Source organism: Vicugna pacos, chromosome 5 (genome assembly GCF_048564905.1).
Source record: "Vicugna pacos chromosome 5, VicPac4, whole genome shotgun sequence".
In the NCBI taxonomy this organism is placed as follows: domain Eukaryota; kingdom Metazoa; phylum Chordata; class Mammalia; order Artiodactyla; family Camelidae; genus Vicugna; species Vicugna pacos.
Window position 1 is genome coordinate 37,821,435 of NC_132991.1, and position 24,734 is coordinate 37,846,168.

The 24,734-nt window shown below is 34.0% G+C and overlaps 2 long non-coding RNA genes across 5 annotated transcripts in view; one reads left to right on the forward strand and one right to left on the reverse strand.

The window, feature by feature from the left end:
- LOC140696381 (uncharacterized) overlaps positions 1-24,734 on the reverse strand; it is a 310,247-nt gene that overhangs the window by 40,282 nt on the left and 245,231 nt on the right. For 3 of the 4 annotated variants that reach the window (XR_012072630.1, XR_012072629.1, XR_012072628.1), the window contains exons 2-6: positions 24,380-24,430; positions 10,620-10,736; positions 10,057-10,143; positions 306-381; positions 5-100 (exon numbers count right to left, since the gene is read on the reverse strand). This is a non-coding gene — a long non-coding RNA (uncharacterized lncRNA). Of the gene's footprint in view, positions 1-4; positions 101-305; positions 382-10,056; positions 10,144-10,619; positions 10,737-12,567; positions 12,640-17,455; positions 17,639-24,379; positions 24,431-24,734 lie in introns of those variants that run through there. The other variant, XR_012072631.1, reaches the window with a different exon arrangement.
- On the forward strand, positions 22,892-24,532 carry LOC140696383 (uncharacterized). The gene is made up of 2 exons (XR_012072633.1): positions 22,892-22,947; positions 24,388-24,532. It is a non-coding gene; the product is annotated as an uncharacterized lncRNA (long non-coding RNA).

Consider the following 24,734-nt stretch of genomic DNA (forward strand, 5'->3'; position numbering starts at 1 on the left):
ATACCCCGGATCTGAAAGCAGACAGGTGAATTGTCTCCAGCCTGCATTGGTTTGGACACTCGCTCCAGCACGCTCATTAGCAGCTCCGAGTCTAGGCTCCCTGTTAGTAGAAAGGCAGGGATCACAGCAGGGAAGTTATATCTCAGGCTTCTCACATTCCTGCTCTATCTTAGCAAAGCTTTACAAAGCCTTTTCTGGCAGCTCATTAGTAGGTGCACTGATGCATAAGAGACAGTCATTAGAAGTGTTTTTCAACATTGGCTTTTGATCAGGTGACTAGTAGCATTGTGGAGACATTTACTTACATTGTTTTCCATAAGAGATTCTGTTGCTATATTGAGAATGACATACATAAAAATGTTGAAAACCAGCTTGACCTTTCTATGACAAAAAGGGAGAAGAAAAAGAAAGTCCATTAGTTCTCTGAATCTTGCCTTTATACTGTCAACTATGACGTAAGAGATGCGTGGACTGCTCCCTCAGCAACTGCTCTCTTGTAGCTTTAATAATCTAAGCCAAGTTCAAATCTATCGTTTGTTTTAGGGTTATAACAAGAGGAACACTAGTGTGAGCAAATACAAATGAAGTATCATAAGCTTTATAGAATCTCTTCTAATGCTAGGGCTTTTGTTTTTTTTGCTGTAAAGACTGACTTTCCAAATAAGGGCAAAATCTATCATACACAGTCTAATAAAGCATTGTAAAAAGTTAGCAGACCAAATTCAGATGGCTGATTCATCTCTAAAGAGAGCTTCCACTGTAAAAATTTGTTAAGGCTACAGGGCCAATTTTTTTAATAAGTAAAAGCATAAGACATATGAAAGCTTGTGGAGAAAGCATATGTGATCAGGTGAAGCCTCATTATAAAATAAGATGGAATTTGTCATTCCTTTAAAAGTTTGCTGATTACATAATAAGGCAGGTTATTATGGTAATTGTACTTCTGCTAATAAATTCCTTTGATGATTATCTTTCACTTCCAATAATCTCCTTTTTCCCCCAAATATTGACTATCAAATATTAGTTTGGTGAGAATTTTTATTTTATCAATTCGCACAGTACACATTAAGCCTTTGCTTCCTTATGAACAGAAGAAAATCATGTTAAGCACATACCCTGACATGTAACTCAAAAGGATGAGAAGCTTTCTTTGTCAAACTTTACTGAAACAAAGTGCATCAGCTTAATCAGGTCTGTTCTTGGCAATGCAGAAACATGACATGCCAATTACATAAACTTTCAACTAAGTGAAGACTCCTGCTGACTAATTCAGTGTTGATTGTTTTCCGCTACTTGGCTTTGACTGCTTGTTAAGACTTAAGGGGAAAAAAAAAGAGGGGATGAGAAAGGGGGTAAAAATCGTAGGAATTCTCTCCTTCCGTCAAACATTCTTAAGATTGCCAGCAATTAGTTAAGCTTCTTGGCGGTAAAATGACAAGATGGAACTTGACCAAATACAATGTGTGGAACTCACAGGCATCTGCCCCAGCTGAAAGACATTACAATGTTTGTTAACCTTACAGGTCATTCCTGATTCACTTCTGCAGACAGAAAACAAGATTTATATAACACAGATCAATACTGCCCTAAGACTTTCGCCATTGAGGATGCTAGATTGAGGCACTTCTCTTTATCAGTTTACCATGACACTAATGTATTTTGCCTGTTTTGCCTGGGCAGTGATGAATCTGTTGGCAAGAGAAAACAAATAAGTTTTGTTGTTGAGAGACATGTTGTCCATGATTTGTCTCAGCAGACATGCCAACTTGCTGGCCAATTCATTTCCTATTTAATTTAAGTGGCATATCTGTCTTCCCCTTTCAGGTATGTCTTTTGTCTACTGCACAACCACCCTGGCAGTGCTCTGAGAGAGCCTGCAGTAGATCTCTGCAAGGAGATTGACACAGCAGAGCCAGGAACCCAATCTATAATTTTCAGAAGAATCTTTCTGAAATACAGAGCCACTGTCTAACCCAGTGTCTGGCATGACACTATTTACCTATTGTCTGGCATGAAAGAATATTTTTTTAGTAGCATTTTACAAATAGTTCATGAATCTGATATTACTTCCAAATTATAAATCTACAGTAAGTGTCCTTTTTAAAATCAGAGCTTATTTCCTATATAGAGAAATATTTTGTTGACTTTGTGAAGTCAACCAAGTATTTAATTATGAAATATATGTGGCATTAATATGAAAATATTTATTTTGCTGTGTTATATGTGGGTAAAAGGTTCCTAATTTCTTCATTACCTCAATTAGTTTTACTCAACACTCTCACCGTTAAGACACTGGATAATATTTAAATAGAAGAGAAACAAAACAAGGTGATTCACTTTAAAAGCAATGCTTATATAGTTTTAAATTAAGCCGCTTTTAAAAGGAAGATAACATACCCCATCACCCGACACACATGACACCTAACTAAATATTAATAGAAAAGCCAAGGAAGAAATGAGTGTACATTTCAATTCATGACAAAGCTGATGTTCTGGGAAAACGTGTCGAGCAGTGAAACCATAGCATAGGAACACCTCAAACTCTGACAGTCCTTAAGCAATGGAACAGTTAACGTAGCACAGCACAGTCCACAAATGTGCCTGCTAAATCTCTGTGTCAGAACACATTAATTATAGCAGTCAGTATACCTTTCTCCTTCATAACATTTTTGATTAAAATTTCACACATTACAATATGTGTCTTTTCTATAAGCTGTGAAATATACTCAGCCATCAATGGGCTTGGATTTTGTTCCTAAGAAGCTTATAGTACATAAAAAGTTGACTTATGATCTCTGAATAGTGAAATCAAGGACAGTTTCTTTTGGATAGACTCAGAATTTTACATCAGCAGTGGTGTCGCAGAGCAAAACATTCATTAGTAATATTGTACCCCCCAAAGCAATAACTTCTCTCTTAATATGTTGGCTCAAAATTTATAACTGCAAGGCTTAATTAAGCTGTAGATTATGTTTTGAAAGGTATAGTCAATGTAATGAATCCCTGAAGATGAAAAATAAACAATAAAAGATAATCAAAACATTTATCTATTTAATGGATTTATACAGTTGTGTTGTAAATGTTATTTAACAGATGTGGAAAGATTAATAAAATAATGCAATGATAATTGTGAACACATTCAAATCATCACTATTTAAATTGACATGCAGTACTTCTATGTTAACTCTTACAAACCTCAGAATACACAATTTATAAACCTATCAGTTTGAAATCCAATTATTTTTAAGATTGAAGCACATTGTAGTTTTAGATTTTATACTTTTTCAATTGGTTATATAATACTGACTGTTCTCCATTTAAAATCAAAGATTTAATAAAGTAGCACTGAACCAAGATTTCGCCAGTGTTCCATCATTTATCAAGTCTAAAGATTTCATCTACATCAGTCATGTCCTGGAATAACTCTTGAGAGATTGTTTTTAGACATTATTTAGAAATCTGAAATATGAGTGTGCATGTGATGTTCATGTATACACATACATAAGCATATATCTAGTCACCCTTCCACCTACACAGACACACATATATAAGGTTTCAGCTCCCCTGGAACTGCTAAAATTCAAGCATTAATTTTTTTTTCACTTAAAAATACAATGAATGCCAAACCTTTTTCTCATTGAAACAAATATGTTATTGATTTACTAAATTCCTCGATTCCTTTATTACATGAAAAATAAATTGAAATATAAGTACCAAATATCAAATTTTCTATTGAGTTTAAAAATTATATGGATTTGAATGCCAGTAGGCTTCTGTAGATCCTCCTCTCAAACATGCATATTTCCAATCTTGCCATCATGAAAAGAACACTCTGTTTGATAAAGGAGCTAATTGGAGCCTAATCATTTTCTTTTTAGATTTCAACAATAGTTTTATAATACTCAGTAGTTTATTTTTCAATGGAAATTTTTCCAGGAGAGAATATTCTATGTTTGGAAATGGTAGAAATTATAATGGTCAAATTTAGGGGGAAAGAAATAGTGTAGGTTTGGCTAAATGGTAAAACACTGATTTTAAGGCTTTCTAAATTATAGACGGTAAATATCCTTTTAACATCCATGAATAACAGGAGTTGAACCATTTGCAAAATAGAACTGATTACTTCCCATAATACCTTGTCATCTATTGCATTTCTAACAGTGGGAATCCACAGGAACATTCCCAAACCTAGATTAGGAATACAAACGCTTAGACTACCTTCTCTTCGTCACTGCTTAGTTTTCCACTGAAGTTCAGTTCCATTAATTATGAGGCATTGCCATTAATCCTAATTCTAGAAAGTCATTTAGTTAAACTATATCCTACTTACTGCAATTTATTCTTGTCATTGAAGAGGATGCTACCAGTGACTGTTCTCCATAAACCTGAGGTAAAGTGGGAGGCTGCCTCTTGGTCTTCCCTTCTCTAAAATATTTAATCTCAATTCCCTAATCCTTCCCCACTAGTCTGCTTTCAAATCCTCTGGTTATTTCTTTTTCACTTCAGACTGTCTTCAATTTTCTACATTTAGCTCTCAAATACTAATATAGTCCTAAGTTGATTATCCAAGATACAAGTGCATCAAATTGTCCATGGAAATATTGAATTTGAACATATTAACAAGCAGAAGAAACACAAAAGTAATAACTGCCCAATTTGCATGTTCTTTCCAAATAAAATAAGGAATGCTACTAACCTAAGAATCAGTAACTATCAAGAAAGTTGGAGTCACCATACACAAAGATCAAACCAAGACTTTTATCAAGCAACAAAGCCAAGATCAAGAATAATATAAATGATTTTCTGTTCCAAGAAAATGATATATTTGAGTATCATTGAGATGGATGGGGGGAAAGAAGTTGTACATCAGCAAGACCTTTCTTTCTCTGTTCAGACAGCACTAGAAAGGTATCCATTCCTGACCTTTGCAGAGGTCATTTGAGACAGACACATCCATTCTCACTGCTAACTTAGCTTTGTCCTCCTTGGGGAATGTGTCCTAGGTTTCTGTTCTCCCCTACCCTCACGAAGTTTTGTACGACCTGATTTCCAATGTCCTATTCCTAGAAATCCTGAGTTCTTCTTATTGTTCTAGCACCTGGAAGCTTGGATAATGTAACTCCGATCATCAATTTTAGATGTTCTAAAAACAGAAACAGGCAAGCTTTGGTCCAACAGATTTTTAAGAGACTAGACTGGTAATAGGACTCCCACTTTAAATCAGAGGCATTTTCAGTTTATCCAACAACATCACCATGGGCCAGATGTTCTAAAATGTATCAGAATCACCTGGAATTCTAATTCAGTAGGTCTGGGGTGGGGCTCGAGGCTTTTCCTTCTGCATAGCAAATCATCAACAAAATAAAAATGCAACTCATTGAATGGGAGAAAATGTTTGTAAATTATGTATCTGATAAGAGGTTAATATCTGAAATATATAAAGAACTCATATAACTCAATAGCAAGAAAACAAATAATCCAATAAAAATGGGCAGAGGATCCAAATAGATATCTTTCCAAAAAAGATATACAGATGGCAAACAGGTTCATGAAAAGATGCTCAACATTACTAATCAGGGAAGTTCAAATCGAAATCACAGTAAGATATTATTGCACACCTATTAGAAGAGCTGTATCAGAATGACAAGAAATAACAAGTGTTAGTGAGGATATGGAGAAAAGAAAACATTTGTGCACTGTTGGTAGGAATGTAAATTTGTGTAGCCAGTGTGGAAAACAGCATGGAGGTTCCTCAAAAAGTTAAAAATAGAACTACCGTATGATCCAGCAGTCCACTTCTAAATATTTATTTAAAGAAAACAAAAACACTAATTCAAAAACATATCTGCACTCCCATGTTCACTGCAGCATTATTTACAACAGCCAAGACATGAAAGCAAACTAAAATGTACGTTGATGGATGAATGGATAAAGAATATGTGAGATACACATCTATCTATCGCCATAAGCAGGAATGAAACCCTGCCAATTATAACAACACGGATGAAACTTGAAGGCATTATACTAAGTGAAATAAGTCAGATAGAGAAAGATAAATACCATATGATCACATACATGGAATCTAAAAACAAACAAAACAAAACAAAAAACAAGCTCATGGATAAAAAGAACAGACAGGTGGCTGCATGAAGCAGGGGGCTAGGGTGGATAAAATGGGTTAAAAGGGTCAAAAGGTATAAATTTCTACTCTTAAAATGTTAAGTAATGGAGATGCAATGTACAGCATGGGGTCTATAGTTAATAATACTGTATTGCATATTTGAGAGTAGCTAGGGATGGATCTTGAAAGTTCTCATCACAATAAAAAAAATTCGTTAACTCTGTATGGTAATGGATATTACTGGACTTACTGTGGTGATCATTTTGCAATATATACAAATTATCAATAGAAAAAGAATTTTCACTTCCAACAAATTCTCAGATAATGTTAACGCGCATAGTAGTTAAGGACCACACTTTGAGAACCGCTTGTGTAAGCTATGCCTAAATAAACAAATTCTAGAAGAGATGAAATGTCCAGGGCTCCATGGAAAGCCCGCAAAAATGAACTGAGTCCATCTCCTCCTCGATCATCTTACTTGGTTTTAACCTATCCTTAGAAAATAATTGGAACTCTAAGGACTCAAGAGTTTTGTCTGTCTTCCTCAGCACTGTTTTTCTAAGCAAGGAGCAGCATAGGTAAGGATCTTTTAGGAAGTTTAAGCTAATACGGTCAGCCCTCCATTTACATTGTATTGTAATGCAAATACTATGCAATTTCGTAGAAGGGACTTGAGCAACCTGGATTTTAGTATCCGAGTGGTCCTGGAACCAATATCCCAAGGATACGGAGGGAAGAGGGATGACTGTACTATTTGCCCCTTTCATTGCCTCCCTTCCCTACTTTTGTGTTTACTCCTACTCTCATAGAACCACAGAGGAAAGCAGAACTCAGCAGCAGTATGTCCCATAAATATGTACCCATGGGAACAACAAATCCTCTTTCAGTTCTCAAAATACATTAGGTGACCATGTAAGCATCAGAATTCTAGCATTTGTCCATGATATTTATTAATATTAAATTCCTTCTCTATTTTGTTTAATTCTGCAAATTACAAATGGCACAGAAATAAATTTCTTTTGTCTTAAAGAATTCATAGTTTTGGTGGAAGAAACTGAATAACTTCCACATATATCACTTTAGTATTAAAAATTATTTTTACATGTATTATCAAATGTCATCTTCAAAATAGCTCTGTGAGGTAAGGATCAAATTTAAGTAATTGCTAGGCTTTGTACGTCCTGATTTAGTTTCACCAAATAGACTCTCAAATAAGGATTTGAGTGCAAATAATTTATTTGGAAAGTCATCCAGAAAGTACTGTGAGATAGTGAAAATGTGAGCCAGAAACAGGAAGAATACCAATAACCTAAAAGTACATAAATGAACAGGCTCCCACTAAAATCCACAATCTATGTATTAATTGGTCAAGAAAAGATGATAATATTTTATGATAATATCAGCATGGAGTCATTTGTGTGCTGTATTACATATTTTTTTTACCATGACCAAAATTCTTAATATTTCTTAAATGCTCCAATAATATTACTTTTGAAAATGAACAGTTCTTTCCCCCTGCCAATTTTTGCATCAAAGCTGACCAAACTGCTCCTACTCTGGAATTGTAAACAAAATCTAATTAAATCAACAAAGTTCCCTGGATGGGGTTAGGCTGTTTCCTGAATGCACACAACTCTGCCGCTGTGCCTGGAAGAGCTCTCAGCCTTGTTTTCAGCTGACTTTTTCTTGGGGCTGGCCCTTGCTTGCTCTTAACGATCCCCAGCTGTATCAGTTCTCTGCCTGCTTTAACCCCCGTTGGCCTGGCCTCACATCTCTGCAGCGTCTGGAGGACAAATGAAGCCAAGCTGACCAGCACCTTCTTAATGTAGTCCCAGATAACAGGTGGTAATAGACATTTAGATCATTTCTTTTGTTCCTCTAGACATACTCTGAGAATCAATAATCTGCACATTTTAAAAAAATCAGTAATTAAAGATAATCATATGGTGTGTCCATCAATCTGGTTGCTACTGTATCACTATTCCCCATCCCTCTCACCCACTTTGTTATTTTAAAGATGTTTACAAACCTGCCAGCATAGTGCAGAGGCTATGGCTGAAATGTCCTGGAAATCGGCTCAGAATTGGCCACAGATGTGTTACGGCCCTAAGGCCCCAGTGGACCTTCAACTACAACCTACTTATTTCTAAAACTGACCCCTTCCCCAGAATACCTATTCATGAAAATCACATACCATATTATTAGTAGACTATATAAGCTTATTTTAACTTAAGATTAAGAAAGTGTCACAAAATCAAGTGTTAGGCATGAGGACTGGCAGAGGGTGAGCTTGTCATACTCAGCTATTACCTCATTATCAGAAAGGAATCAAGACACTGTTCTACATGCAGATACTGGCAGATGTAGACTTAGCTGAAGGTTGGGAGGTTATAAGCAGTCCGGAAACTATTACGTACATAGCCAAATTCACAGGGAGACACCTTAAATGTTATACGTCCCAGCTAATGTCAATGAACCGCCTAACCTTGCTCAAATGATTAGTTCATACTGCACCAGCCCACAGTCTCCAGTGTAGGTGCTCATTAGGAATTGTCATGATTGTTTTTAAGCTCCAATGATTTTTCTTAAAACGGCAACAACAAAAAGGAAAGACATACTCGGTCACTTTCCCCAGCTCAGGAGACAGTTCTGATTTGCCAACAGCTTCGTGAGTACTGTCATCATCAACCAAAAAGTCAGTCTTCGCGATTAGCTTTAGATGAAATATTAGAACATACTGACAGAGAAAGGAGAAAACATGGACCTGAAATGTTTCAAAGTGTTTTCTATTAATTACCCTATAACATACTGACAGAGAAAGGAGAAAACATGGACCTGAAATGTTTCAAAGTGTTTTCTATTAATTACCCTATAAATTTTGTCAGCATGGACAATAATATAATAAGCAAAACAATTTTTTACAATATACCTGACAGGGAGGAGAGTATAGCTCATTGGTAGGTATGCACAAGGTCCTGGGTTCAATCCCCAGCACCTCCATTAAAGATAAACAAATAAATAAAAACCTAATTATACCCACCCCCAAATTTTTTCAATGTACCTATTTAAAAAAAATAGTTTTTACTTTTCTTTAGACAACTGAGGATAGATCTTTGCAAAGTTGAAGATATACGTGTGTTTGTTAAATTCAAGTTTCATTTATGCTTTCAGTCTGCAGAGAGGTGTCCCTGGTGTGTGTGTGTGTGTGTATACACACATTTGCACATGGTATGTATGGAACATAGGCATCTCTTTATTGTGTTACTATCATACAGGTTAAGACTGAGTTCCAAGGTGCTGCCTGTTCATACTCAGTTTGAAAAAATTTTTACAGCTAATCACCCTTTGAACAATGTTTCCAACTGTATATACACTTATTTTGTAATGCTCTGAATTTATTTTTGGTCCTTTGAGTTATGTGGAAGAAATATGGAACTATTAAATAATGTTATTTAATATGAGTTTAATCATCCCACTGCCTTTTCTATGGAAACCAGCTTTTACTTCACATACTTACACTCTGGAGTCAATTCTGCACTTTTTGATAATTATGCCACAAAACTCCTCTGAGAATTGAACCAAAATCACCAAAAATAGAATTCAGCTTGAAGTTCCCACGTAGCTGGCTGGTAGAAAATTTGCCTACAATCTTATGCTTGTGATGTCACAGCCAACTTCACGGTGAAAGGTTTTCCTGTCAACACAGATTTCTCCATGGAGGAAGAATGGGTGGCATTTTTGTTTGTTTTGTTTGGGTGTGGGTGTGGGTGTGGGTGTGGGGGTGTGTGTGTGTGTGTGTGTGTGTGTGTTTAGTAGTATGAGTTGTTTTCTCCTATTATATTTCTGACCACTTAAAAAAAAAAAAAGCAGCACTATGTAAAGCACTTTGAGACTCATGCAAAGGACCAGGTAAAATGCAAGATTTATTCACTCACCATAAGCTGATGAAGACCAACATCTGAACTTGTCTTGCTGAAAGGATTTTTGCAGCAAATGGTTCAGAGAGTGCTCTTCATTTAGGGCTGCTGGGAATAATGTGTCCAGAGTAAATACCCAAAAGGCCTTCCTTCTACTAAGTTCACCACCTGAATTATCCTCTCTCTGTGAAGGATTAATTTTCTAAATGCCTATGAATTTCAAACTAGGAATTGCATGGTACAAATTAATAAAGAGTTTAGCTGTAGGGCAATCAGTGGCACTGTTTCTAATCAAGCTCAATATGCCCAATGTACTCTTTTAAGATTGTAATAGTTCACCGAATGTGTTGGAAGTCACATGGGCATGTCATCACACAAATAGCCTTATTAGAGAAACAATTCCTGAATTAATAAAATCTGATAGTATCACTGCCAGAATCTATGATGCACATGATGAATGAGAACCAGCGGTCTCTTTGCTGAAAGTATAAGGTAAACTAATCATTTCCATCCACTAAATGCACTGGTGTCAATGGTGTTCTGAGAACAGACTTCACTTTGACTTTGACTTCAAAACTTACCTAAAATAACATCCTGAGCAATTTAGTAGACTAAGAGTAACTGGTTTGAGCCTCTCTGCTTCCTCTGTCTTCTGCCTCTTCCTCCTCCTCCACTGTCTTTCTCTTTTATAATCTCAGCTGCAAGAGAACAAGTTAAATTTTTCAGTTCACAATACCTTGTTACCTTCCTCTCTGCAACAGTGATCTACTAGCGATCTTTTTTCTCTTTTTTCCTTCACTGTCCTCATCTTCCTTCCCCTCTTCCTCTTCCTAATAGGTACTCACTCTAATATGAAAGTAAATTTGTAAAATATGTAAGAATCCTTCAAAAAACTGTTTTGTGTATATTGGGATTTTTACTTGTACATACCTATTATCATACAGTTCTTGTTTCTACTTTTCTGAGCTTTGTGTTTTTGTTTCATTTTCTAGTTTTAAGACTTCCTCTGTGTACTTCTAGCTTATTGCTTCTGACTGCTGCGTACTGTTTCACCATGCACATCCATGCACGTACTTACCCAGCTCCTTACTGATGGACCCTTAGATTCCTTCCAACACACGTGCGCACACACGCACATGCACACACACACCCCTATGACATTGAAGTAAGCACCTTTGTACACATCCCCTTCGGACCTAAGCGAGAGTTTCTCTAGATAATGTACATACTCAAGGATGGAACTGTAGAGCCATGTGGTAGAGATAACTGCACACTAAATTTCACTGAGTACTACCATATGTTACTACAGGTAGTTTGCTATTTTAATTTGCATTTCTCCCTTTATTAGTAGCAATGCTGTACTTGACCATTTGTCTAGTTTGTTTCCTATCTTTTTCTTTTACAGGCATTCTTGGTATAAACTACAACCCTTTTTGTATTTTTGGAGTGAGTATAAGAAGCCCATCTACAATTCAGTACCAATAACTATTAAGTTATAATATAACTTTGGACATTTACATAGAAATTTCAAGATTGACATGTCTGGTTGAATTGTTTTAATACTCTTACTTTTAGACTTTGGAAATTTTATTGGTAAATATTCTTTGCCTTATTTATATATTATTATGTGGCTGGCAGCTATTCCAAATCCTTACATTTGGAGGCTTGCATTCTAGCACTAAGTGGTGACCGCTCTTTATAATTTTATTAACACTTGAAGAACATAAATACTTATAGGCAAAGGATTAAGTTGTTAGAAAATGAAATCCAGTGGAGTGGATATTAGTTCTAAACTCTGTATCTTCCTTCATGTTGTTGGTTACTTTCCTGCTTACATTAAATTACCTGAGATTATGTCTTAAAGGTTAGGAGGGACTAGATGGTGATAACAAACAAAAGTTTTATAAAATGATTTTATAAATAACTAGAAAGAAAAATTGTTTTTGATTCAATTTTTCATAATATATGAGAATTTTCTAGGTATGTGAAGTTTGTTTCTCAACTTGAGAAATTTTACGTTCTTAATGATCTTGATTAAAACTCAAAATCCATAAATGAGGGCTGGAAAAACAAGATTTCTGACAGTGACTCTGCGTGTCTGAGTCACTTTCATTATCAAGGATGTAGCAGGCAGGCAGAACATAATTAGTAATGGGTTCTCTCCCCCAAACTTGAAGAGACCCATCATTACGGTGCTGTGAGACGAGAGTGCAAAGGGCATGTGAACATAGAACACAGAACAGAAGGCATCCTGGGTGAAGAAGATCTGACTCAGTCTTGAGCAAACATGCACTCTAATAGTTTTCCCAACCGTGCATGTGGATTTGCTTTGATCCTTCCAAACACCATCACATGGCCCTCTCCCTCTCTAGTGACAAGTAACATATATGTGCAAGAAAGTTATGTGATGAGTGGTGTGATCCATAACCTCTGAATATAACAAACAGGTCCACACAGTAGTGAACTCATGACCTTGGATTCATTAACTGAGTGTTCTCGCAAATTGCACAACTAGCCATGGATACATGCAGGAAATGTGTCCTGCTGAACTTCAAAGTCACTTCACAGTCAAAACTCAACTGTAGAAATTAGCCAGACAATCTGTACACCAGAGAGCATGAAAGAGGGTTAGCAATACAAGAAATTAAGGTCTGATCATTCTCAAAGATTTCAGTTCATGAATACGACACTGACTAGTAGCAGATTCAGCTCTTAGAACATAACATGATTTGTGGTTTGTGTGTCCTTAATTTATTTAAATTGATTATGTAATCCCAGATTCAGTTATTCATGAATCATGGATGAAAAGTCATTAAGAAAGAATTTTTATTAAGAACAATAAGAAAATTGTTCATGGGTAGTTTTGTTCACAATTCTAAAGTAAATCAGAAACTACAAAGAAATAATCAATATAAAGATATTATGGCTTATTATATTTTACACATGCTATAAATATTAACTACATAAAATAATATAGTGCAAATGTATTTACTGAAATGTAAAATACTATCAATATCATTTCTTATAAATGAAATTGAACTAAATTACATTATATAAAGTAAGTCACAAATAAAATACATATCTATAAAACAATTGTTGAGTAACATCAGAATACCTTCTACAAGAGAACAATATTCTATGTGAATAACTGCAACTTCAATAAACTACATTTTATTATGGTGATTTAGAAGACACTGTTATTTAGAAGTCAGGACATAATAAGAATATACTTTTCAAATTTTCAGGGGTAAAATTGGCATACTGACATTAAATAGTAATGAGCCTAAGGTTTTGGGGAGATCTTTCATTATATTATACAGCCTTTGTCAACTGGAACATAGGAAATGAGGAATTTTGATTTAAACTAGAATAAAATGTGACTGACCCATATTAAATAACCATTTATATAATAAGACAAAAAATCACATTTTGGAAATTTCATATGGTTCAATGTAACAGTTTTGTCTTTGATTTTTATTGGCTGTTGGTCACTTTCCTATTATATAAACATAACTTCATAATTTAAAAAACTTGTTTCCTTTTCATATGTCTCTTAAAAAATTAAATATAAAAGAGCAGGGAAAAGGAGAGGGGCAAGATAGGGGTAGGGGATAGGGGATTAAGAGGTACAGACTACTATGTATAAAATAAATAAGCTACAAGGATATATTGTACAACACAGAGAATATAGCCAATATCTTATAATAAGCATAAATGGAATATAACCTTTAAAAATCGTGAATCACTATGCTTTACACCTGAAACTTACAGAATACTGTACATCAACAATACCTCATTTTTTTTTTTAAAAAAAAAGACCTTTAAAAAATCCTAATGCCCAATGTGATGGTATTTGGAGGTAGGGCTTTTGGGAAAAGAAAAAAAAAATATATATATATATAAAAGAGCCAATCCCAGTTAGGGAAGGGTATGCAAATAAACTGATTCTAGCTGTAACTGGGTGTTTAATTCATTAAAATCCAGAAAGCAACTAAAGAAAACCTTTTAGACATTTGCAATATTGTGTAACAAATGTGAAGAGCTGGTTATTGGTATTTGACTTGAATTTATTATTTAATTATTTTAAAAGTTTGAATTTGCAGATCTTCTAAACTTTATCTAGAGTATTAGGAATTCTACTTCTTGATATTAAATTTTAAAAGTAGCTATACACATAGCACAGTTAAGATAGCTGTATAGAAACTTTTATTATTTTATTTTTGTGCACATAGGTGATTAGACATAAGTGTAAAGACAGAGTATATATGGCAAGGTTGGTGGCCAAGCAATGTAAACATATGAAGGTGGAGAAAATAAGAGCAACTGATTTCCAAAATGTGATATTTTGCATTATATTTAGTGCTGTTCTCTTTCAAATGCTTTTTGTTTTTTGCTTTTGAAGCTTGGAGGTTTGCAGGAAGAAAGATCATGAAATAGAGGTGTGAAAATTCAGATAGCAGTTAATTAGTTTAGTTAGACTGTTAACACGAACATAATGAATTTTCAGCTTTTTCTCTTTTTTATCCTCTGACTTCAGGCAATTAAACACCAGCACTTCTTGAACAAGTTATTGTATATCATTTGAGAAAATAGTCTGCATGTACACTTAAGCCCAATCTAATTAATTCAATTTATTAAAACTATTTATTCATCTTAAATCCAACTGAGTCTACTATGACAATCACTGAGTTCATTCTTATACTGTTATCTTTGATGTTGAAATGAGTCATCTATTTTTTTCTTTCCATTGACTCTAGGGGAAAAATTGTGTATTGAGAAATATACAATTTTTGAACACTAACTTTACAAAACAGAGATTACGTTTATTGATTCTTATCTGCATGGATCTGAAAAGTAAGCCACATTTGGATCTTGAACTTTATGAGTATTTTTAATTTATTTATGAAATTTTTTGATTTATCTTTTAATTTCCTCTACTCAACACATTGGGAAAATTCAAAAATGGGAACTGAGTAAAACAATCTAAATTTTTCAAAAATAAGACAATAATTGGTAAAGATGGGCTCTTTGAGAGGTAGTTTCTATCTCCTCATGTTACGGGAATGTGTATGTAAGCTTTCCTGATTCCACAAAGGGGACTCTTTTATTCCCAAGAATCATAGCTCTATCTTAACTTTTCCTTTGTATTTCTGAATTACAAGGCACTGCTTCACTCAAACCTTTTTGCACCGAGACGGCTACTGCTGTACCCACTCCTAAGGTTGGGTATGAAAAAGTTGCTCCAAGATCCCTGAACTTTGGGGAGTCTAAGATTTATGCAATAATCAAGTTTGACATTACTCATTTATTCAAGTTTTTACTAATTATCTTAACGTTTTAGAATTTGGTTTGGAAAACAGCAATCACCTAAATACTCCTCATACTATATAAATGAAAAGTAACGTATTCCTCTAAACTAGGAAAATGGCCATGGCATTTAAGTAACACAAATATGATCATCTTGCCATCTTAGAAGTGTCACGTAGCTTTGAAAAAGGAAACCATCCTCTAGTTTTTGTAGTCATTGCACCAATAGACCAGAAACTAAACATCTGCAGCCAGCCAAAAGATAAAAAACATGGCCATCCACAGCTGAAGACACCAACTATTTTATGAGGGTGTAACATTTTATTGGCTTGAGTCCTCAAGAAATCTTAGAATATTTCCAAAATATACAACAAATACAACCTGCTATGGTTAGCCCCAATTCTTTAACTTAATTGACTGCAATCATCAAGAGGAACTTTGATAAAAGCAAAATATTACCCTCTTATGTATTCTCATTATTCCACAGAGAGTACTTTGTAACATGGTTAGAATCCCTAAATTAATTATATTTCTCACTTTGAAAAGAGATGAGAACCTGGGTGAGGAAGGTGGCAGGAGGACTGGAAAGGGGGAAAATGTTGGTGAGAAACATTGCAAAGAAACAACTATGTGACTTTTTTGTAGGAGATGACAAAGAAGGGCATATTAGAGATGACTCTAGATTTTCTCCTACTCAAGCATGCTTACAATTCTGTTCTCTTTCCTTTCCCTATTCAGTACCAAGCAGCTAAAAACAGACTAAACTTGAATTTTGTCTGATAATATGTAATTCTATTTCCACATTTTATATAAGAAAGTCTACAAATTTTACTGAATGTGTGATGAATTTGGAATGATGTTGTTAACACCAGGTAAAGAGGTCTGGCAGGCAGATTGGATGCTCAGGAGAGAATGTATGGTCAACTACCAGGCAGCATTATGAAGGAACAGGTGTAACATGACACTCGTTAGACAAAATGCAAAAGTTCACCATCACTTTCGGAGGTATTAATTATCTATTTAAGGCTTTTCCTTTGGTAAATTTCATGCCAATGTCTAACATATAATTAAAATTTTTTAAAGTATTTTTTAGGAAAGATAAGATATCTCTAAATACTTGACTTGTATCTATTGCTATGTCCATACACCTATTCTCAAAAGCCAGGAAAGACACAATTTGGAGGAGTGTTGATAGTGACAAATTCAGTTATCTCAAAGACATATATAGGCTGCCCAGGTCTTGCAATCTATTACAACATAGCATAACGCTGTCTACACTGACTGGGCCAGAAATACTTCATTTCACTGGATCACAATCTTATAAGACAACCTTGTCATTTTAATTTGTCACTCTTTGTCTCCTATATCTCATTGAAGTCTCATCTCTTCAGCCAAGTGCCATAGGCTACTTCTCCCAGACAAAAAAAAAAAAAAAATCCTATCACACTGAATAGAAAAAGGAAAGTCACTAAAAGAAAGTTTGTGTCTAAAGACACTACTATAGATTCTATTCCCACAAGCATAGCAGGTGGTATAAATACAATCTAACCTGAGACAGAGAAATGAATTGTTGCTTCTATTCCCTGTCTCCAGCGTCTCTGGGAATGTTATATCTACTTCTTCTCCTCAGCTATTGATTTGGTATCCTTATCATCCACTGAGCAAAAAGGAAGGGGGAAAAGGAAAGAGAGTACAGGAGGGCTAATGTCTGATGCATGGTTTGAGCCTGAAAAACACAGCAATTTTCAATAAATAAGGACTAAAAGCCTACCTACTTCAGAAATCCTTCCTGCTGATTTAGAAAGTAGGTCCCATTTTTTATTAAGCCTCCACCCTGTACAGAGAAGTGGTATACAAATATGAGACACTTTTATTATTGTGTTTTAGCCCCCTCTCTTAATTGAATCTAAGCATTTGGGACATTGAATGAACACAATATGAATGCCATAGTGGATTCTATTGATATATTTCACCATTTTCCTTTATTTAAAAAATTTAGAAGTTTTTCTGATTAATAATGCCTTCCTTATAACTGAAGCACTATGCTGTACACCAGAAATAAACACAACATTGTAAACTGACTATACTTCAATTAAAATAAAATACATACCTTCCTTTCTCACTGTTACTGCTTTGGAACAGTCATGACACATGCCATCTGAGATTCCTGTAACACTTTTAAAGTGTCAGTTGGTTTCAAAACTGGAGAAGTGGAGATAGAACCATCTATATGTTGGACATACGTTCTTTTCATTGTAATTCTTCACTTCTGTTCAGGCTTTATTTGAAGGCACTTTGCCTTTACAAGACAGATATTTAATTAATAGTGGCATTTTCCATTTTTTTCTGCAGTGGAGAAGATGACAATGAGTACTTACTCCACTGTCCCACTAGAGTTTCTTTTTCTCCTCTTCCTTTGGGTATGAGTCACTGCTTGGTCAACTAACTCACACGTTCAGCAAAGACACGAGACTTTCAACACTGGTGGGTACCCTGGGAATTTGGCAGGCAGCGCTGTAAAATCTAGTTGGCCCTTTTCTCTGAGACTTAAAAAAAAAAACCTTTCAAAACTAACAGCGACCAAAATAAGGAAGCTTAACTTTTAAATTCTCTATATAGATTATTTTGTGACATCCCTTACTTTTCTTTATACCCCTTTAAACACAAGCCTCAGAAATCCTTACATGGAGCCATAAAAGTAAAAGAAGATACATGTAAAATGAAATGACTCAATGTTATAGGAATGCCCATTACCATTTTCTTAAAATATTAAGAACAAGTAAGCATATTTTAAGGGTGAAGGCATAATATTAGAATCATATGTTTTAGTCGCTCATTTACCTTTCATATATGTGTTACCTGTTTTAAACTATTTGCTTTAAGGTCAAAGACCACATATGTTTAGCAGTTCTGCATGCCATTAAGTACAGGTAAGACACATAAAAAGAGCTTTTTTTGTGATGGTCTGACATTAAAAATAAAAGTATATACATTGTCAATGAGAAAAGGAGCAAATTAGAGTTGGATTTTAAAGACCAGGAGGCAGGATTTAATTCTACTTAAGACATGCAATGTTATCTTTGATTTCAGGGCTTCCTCTAGATTTTTCCCATTCTCTAGCTCTGCATCTGACACTACTTCAACATTGTTGAGAGTTCTTTAAAGTTTTGATTTTAGAATATTGTATGAGAAATACTGTTACAGCATTTTTACCATATAAGGATGCAAAAAACAAAATGAATAAATTGAGTATTTAATATACATGTGCACAGGTGGACATTAAGCAAATGTTTCCTGATAAAGATAGCTATACATCTGTGTGTTCACCTGCTCAAAAAACTACTGAAGCATCAGGAAACACTAGGGTGTGAAGTACGTTTCTAAAAATGATGAAATCAATGGGTTGTGTAAGAACATAGTTTGAAAAGAGAATCTGTTTTCTTAAATTAAGTTTTACTGAATGTATTATGAACTTATCAAGTGAATATTCACTTTAAAACAATGACATGAATAATTTGCATCACAAAACATAGGAAACAGAAGAAAATGAACAAGCAGTCATCAAAATTCTGGATTATACAAGGGTTAACTGAAGGACATAGGCTTTTTCAACAGTATTGGACATTTGCTCAAATAAAATACTTGCTACATGTAATAATATCAGTGTTTATTTTTGAGTAGGTTTATTGAGATAAATAATTGACATATCATAATAGTCACCCATTGTAAATAAACAATTCAGTAATGTTGGTATATTTTTTATAAAAATGTGAAAACATCATTAAGGTCCAGTTTTAGAACATTTTCATCAACCTAAAAAGTTTCCTGCGCCCTTTCACAGTTAATCTCTATTCTTATTCCGAAGTCCTGGGCAATCACTGATGGTAAATGCCCATATAGTTTTATAAGCAGCTGTGAAACTATTAACCAGAATGATTTGAAGTATTTTCATCCAGTCTGCAGTTATCTTCCTATTCTCTTAACACAGTCTTTCAGAGAACACTTCTGATGAGGTCTAATTTTAATTTATCAATCTTTCTTTTTATAAATGATGCTTCTGATGTCTCTAAGAACTCTTTGCTTAGGCCTAGATAATGAAATTTTCTTCTTTTTTTTCCCCCTAAAAGTTTTATAATTTTTTAATTTTACTTTTTTTTTTTTTGTCCATGGATGCCTAATTGCTCCAGGATTATTTGTTGAAACAGGTACCATTCTCCCATTCTCTGTTGAATTAAATTGCTTTTGCACCCCTGTCAAAATCATTTGGACATATCTGTGGAGACTTTTTCCTGGTTCTCCATTCTGTTCAGTTGTTTTATGTGTCTATCCAAACACCAATACCAACTGTTGTGATTACTGCAGGAATACATCAATATTTACTGTCATGATTACTGTAGGCAATATATCAATAATTACCAATATATCGATATTTAGTAAGATAGTAGTCTTGCTATCACTTAGTGTGATTCGTCCCATTTCATCTTTCTTTTTCAATGTTTTTGTTTTATTTTGTTTTGTTTTTTGCTATTTCTTTGCCTATGCCTTTTCATGTAAATTTTAGTATAAGTTTATCTGTGTGTACAAAAGCTACTGCTGGGATTTTGATAGGAATCACACTGATCACAAAACAAAGAGCAATTTGGGGAGAACTGACATCTTAACTACATTGAGTCATCCAATCCATAAACATGTATGTCTCTCTATAATTAATTTATTTTTAATGGAGGTACTGGGGATTGAATCGAGGACCGCATGCATACTAAGCATGCACTCTACCACTGAGCTATTTCCTTGATTTCTTTCTGAGCTTTGAATTATCAGTATAAATCCTATACATACATAAGATTTATAAATAAATATTTCTTTGGATCAATTATAAACAGCATTGTGTTTTAATTTCAGTTTCCTCATATTCATTGTTAGCAGATAAAAATGTAGTTAATTTTTGTGTGTTGATCTTGTATCTGCAACCTTGCTCAACTCATTCATAGGTTTTTGCTTTGTTATGTTTTGTTTTTTATAGGTTCCTTGGAATTTTCTATGTAAACCATTATGTCATCTGCAAATAGTTTCATTTCTTCCTTTTCAATAAGTATGTATGCTTTTTATTTCTTTCCTAGTCTTACTGCAGTAGCCAGAACTTCTAATACTACGGAATAAGAGTGGTAAGACAGAGGAACATTACATAATGATCAAACAACATACAACTATGAAGATACAACATTCCTAAATGTCTATGCATTAAAGAAGCAACTATCAGAATGCTTGAAAGAAAAGCTGATAGGGCTGAGAAGAGAAATAGTTGGGAGCTTAAACACATAACTCTGAACAATTAATAGAACTACTAGACAGAAAATCAATGAAGATACAGAACTGAACAACACAATCAAGCTACAGAATCCAAGTGACATATATAGAATACTCTGCCTATATATCCAGAAGGAACTCTTAATTCAAAAATATACATGCACCCCAATGTTCACAGCAGCACTATATACAATAGCCAGCACATGGAAGCAACCTAAATGTCCACTGACAGATGACTGACTAAAGAAGTTGTGGTATATTTACACAATGGAATACTACTCAGCCATAAAAAGGAATAAAATAATGCCATTTGCAGACACATGGATGGACTTAGAGATCGTCATTCTAAGTGAAGTAAGCCAGAAAGAAAAAGAAAAATGCCGTATCACTTGTATGTAAAATATAAAAAAGAAAAAGAAAAAAGAGGACACTAATGAACTCATCTACAAAGCAGAAACAGACTCGCAAAGTAAACAATCTTATGGTTACCGGGGAAAGAGTGGGAAGGGATAAATTTGAGAGTTTGAGATTTGCAAATATTAGCCACTATATACAAAAATAGATTAAAAAAACAAATTTCATCTGTAGAGCATAGGGAACTATATTCAGTATCTTGTAATAACCTTTAATGAAAAAGAATATGAAAAGGAATATATGTATGCATATGCATGACTGGGACATTGTGCTGTACACCAGAAATTTACACATTGTAACTTACTGTACTTCAATTTTAAAAAGTCAATTAGATCCTACTGATTGATAATGTTATTGAATTATTTTATACCTTTACTGATGTTTATCTCTAGTTTTTCCATTATTTGTTAAGAGAAGAGTGGTGAAATCTCCAACTGTAACTGTGAATTTGGATATTTCTCCCCTCAGTTTTATTACTTTTGCTTCACACATATTGCAGTTTTGTTGTTTGGTGTACTCACATTTGGGAATAATATTTTTTCATGATGGAATTACCCTTTCATCATTATCTAATGTTTTTATCTCTTCCAGCTAATTTTCTCTGTTCTGAAATCTACTTTATATTAGCTACCCCTACTTTCTTTTGAGTAATGTCTTTATGGTTTATCTGTTTCCATTCTTTTACTTTTAACCTAACTATATGAATATATTTGAAATGAGATTATAGTAGATAGCATATAGTTTAGTTATCTTTATTTTATCCACTTTACCAATCTGTCTTTTAATTGACATATTTCAAATATTTTTATTTAATTTAATTATATTATTGCTATAAGTTTTCCTTAAATCATTTAACATAATTTAGGAAATTCAAGTGAAGTAGGAAAATCTATGACATATTTTTGTTCTGTTTGTTTTTTCTTTTTTTCCTGATGTTCCAAAGTTCCTTATTTTTATCATTTCCTTTCTGCTTAGAGAATTTCTTTCAGTCATTTATTTAGAATGGGTTTTCTTAGACTCTGAGAATTTTTTTATTCCCCCTTTATTTGTGAAGAAATTTTAAATGAATATAAAATTCTGGTTGACAGCTGTTTTCTTTCAGTTCTTGAAAAATTTTGTGCCACTTTCTCTGGCCTCCATGGTTTCTTGCTGTTTACTGAGTTTTTCCTTTAAGTTACTGTATACTCTAACTCCAGAGTTTTTAAAACATAAAAAAAAAGTATATGTATGTGTGTGTGCGCGTGTGTATAAAACACATATTAGATATATACATATACACATATACCTAATATGTCTGTGTGTGTATATTAAATACCTTAATTGAATTGGTCAGTGATCAGCTAGTATGCCTCTTTTTCTTTTACTGATAGACCTGTGTCATTTCCAAATTTCAGGCCATTTTTCAGCTTTATTGAGATATAATTGACATTTAACATTGTGTAACTTTCAGGCGTACATGTTGATTTGATATACCTATATATTGCAAAATGCTTACCACTACATTAGCTAACACATCCATCATATCACATAATTCCCATTTCTTCTTTTTCTGGTGATAATATTTAAGATCTGCTCAAGATTTTACCTTCTATGTGGGCTGTTACAAGTCTCCTGTGTGCATGTGCACAGCCTAAGGGTTGCCTGGGAGTGTATGAATATGTATACGGAACATGTATACAACCTTAATAGAATTAAGCTTGACCCAGCCAACAGAATTAATCTGTGCTTACCTGGCAGCTGTAGGCTAACTACATTGAATCATTGGCCCTCCCCTTTTCACCTGCCTTTGTGAAGTCATGTTTACTAACAACGCTGCTGGGAATGGACACCACCCACCACTCCAAATTTAGTGTGCTGCCAAACCACCGCATCCTAGCAGAGGTAACTGGGGAGGAAGGTGGGGTAGGGGCAGAATAGAAAGTAGCCTCAGTCAGAATGGCACAGACTCAAAATAATATTGCTTAAAATTCAGCACATTTTTAAAATTGAGTACAGTCAATTACAATGTGTCCATTTCTGGTGTACAGCAATGTCCCACTCATTAAGCATATTTTCAAGCATGAATTCTTCTCAGATTGTTTTATGGAAATTGTCAGTTTTCTGTGTGCTGCAATAGTTGCTTTTGCCTAGTTTTACAGCTATTTTGAAGAAAGAATTTGATAATCTCACTTGGTCAGAGTCAAAAAATATGTTCCATTTTAACCAAACTTAGGTAAAGTTATCCTTGTACCAAAAAAGATATAATTTCTAAGCACCTCACAGCAGTTTCCTGAAAATATTTTACCTCCTTTTAAAAATCTGATTTTCTATATAGTTGCCTGGATTTTTAGTACAATATATTGTTTCATGCGTGCTATTTAAAGGCTGAGAAAAAAGTTTGCGAAAGTCTGAGCTGTTTACATTATACCAAACATTTAAACCTGTTTGTTTTAAAAATCAGTCTATTCAACTAGTCAATCTAATAATTTTCTTTGGGAGATTTCCTTCAGTGTGGACAAAATCAGAAATAAGCTATTGATACTACTTACATGAAATCCAACAGTTTTTTTTAACAGATGCAGATAATCATTGGAATGCTGTTCTTGGTTAAGGCTATTTTAATCATTAGTCCTCATCCATGTAATATATACTTTTACGTTATGTCATTTGCTTTGCCCTTACAAATTGGTTTTTAATGGCTACATAGTATTCCATTTTATGAATTTCCTATATTCTACTAAACCAATTCTCTACAGATATATGCTTAGGTTATTTATAATACTTTGATATTATAAATAATAAAATGATAAATATTATGTGTACTCCCTTTTGTGTATATTTCAATGATTATAGGATAATTTCCAAGAAATAAATTAATGAGTAAAGGTTATGTACCTTGTAGGTTTTTAATACATATGGATAAATTACCTTCCAAATAGGATGCATTAAGTTTTGTCCTAAAATCTACAGACAATGAGTGCTCATTTTCCTAGACTATCATTTATATGGGTGTTAATAGGAAATTTTTTGTTGTATTTTCACATCTCCAAAGCTGGCATTATTCTAAAATAACAAATAATGCTAACATGTTCTTGATAATGCCTCTAAAGGAATGCACAAATACACAAAAAGAGAACATATAAAAGCCCTGGGCATCTGCATGCCGTAATACGTAAGATATTAAGCGCTTAGCCGTTTATTTGTCCATTTATAAAACATGTTGTAGCAGGATTAAATTGTATCCCAAAAGAGACATTAACTTGTATTATATTGAAGTATTTATTATTGCAGCATATGTAACAGATAATATTTGTTTACATTTTTAATTACTTACATTTTCAGCCAAGAAAATCTCTGAGGATAATGCTTCATTTACAAGAGTGTCCTGGCAAAAGACAACATAATGTAATCACATATTACCAACAGTTCCATGACAACGAAGCAGTGGTTTTAAAATGACTTCCAAATAAAAGCTTAATTATAGCAAGCTATAAAAAAATTAAACAGAAGATACAATAATGGCACTAAAATTAAATTAAGGGCAGTACATAGAGATGTGAATAGAAATGAAGATACTGAAACTAAATACCTGGCATATTGACCATTATGTTCTGGAATCCCATTGTTAAAGTCTAATTGCTCCTTCCTCAGAACTCACAATGCTAGATACAAATGAGCCATAAGGCTAT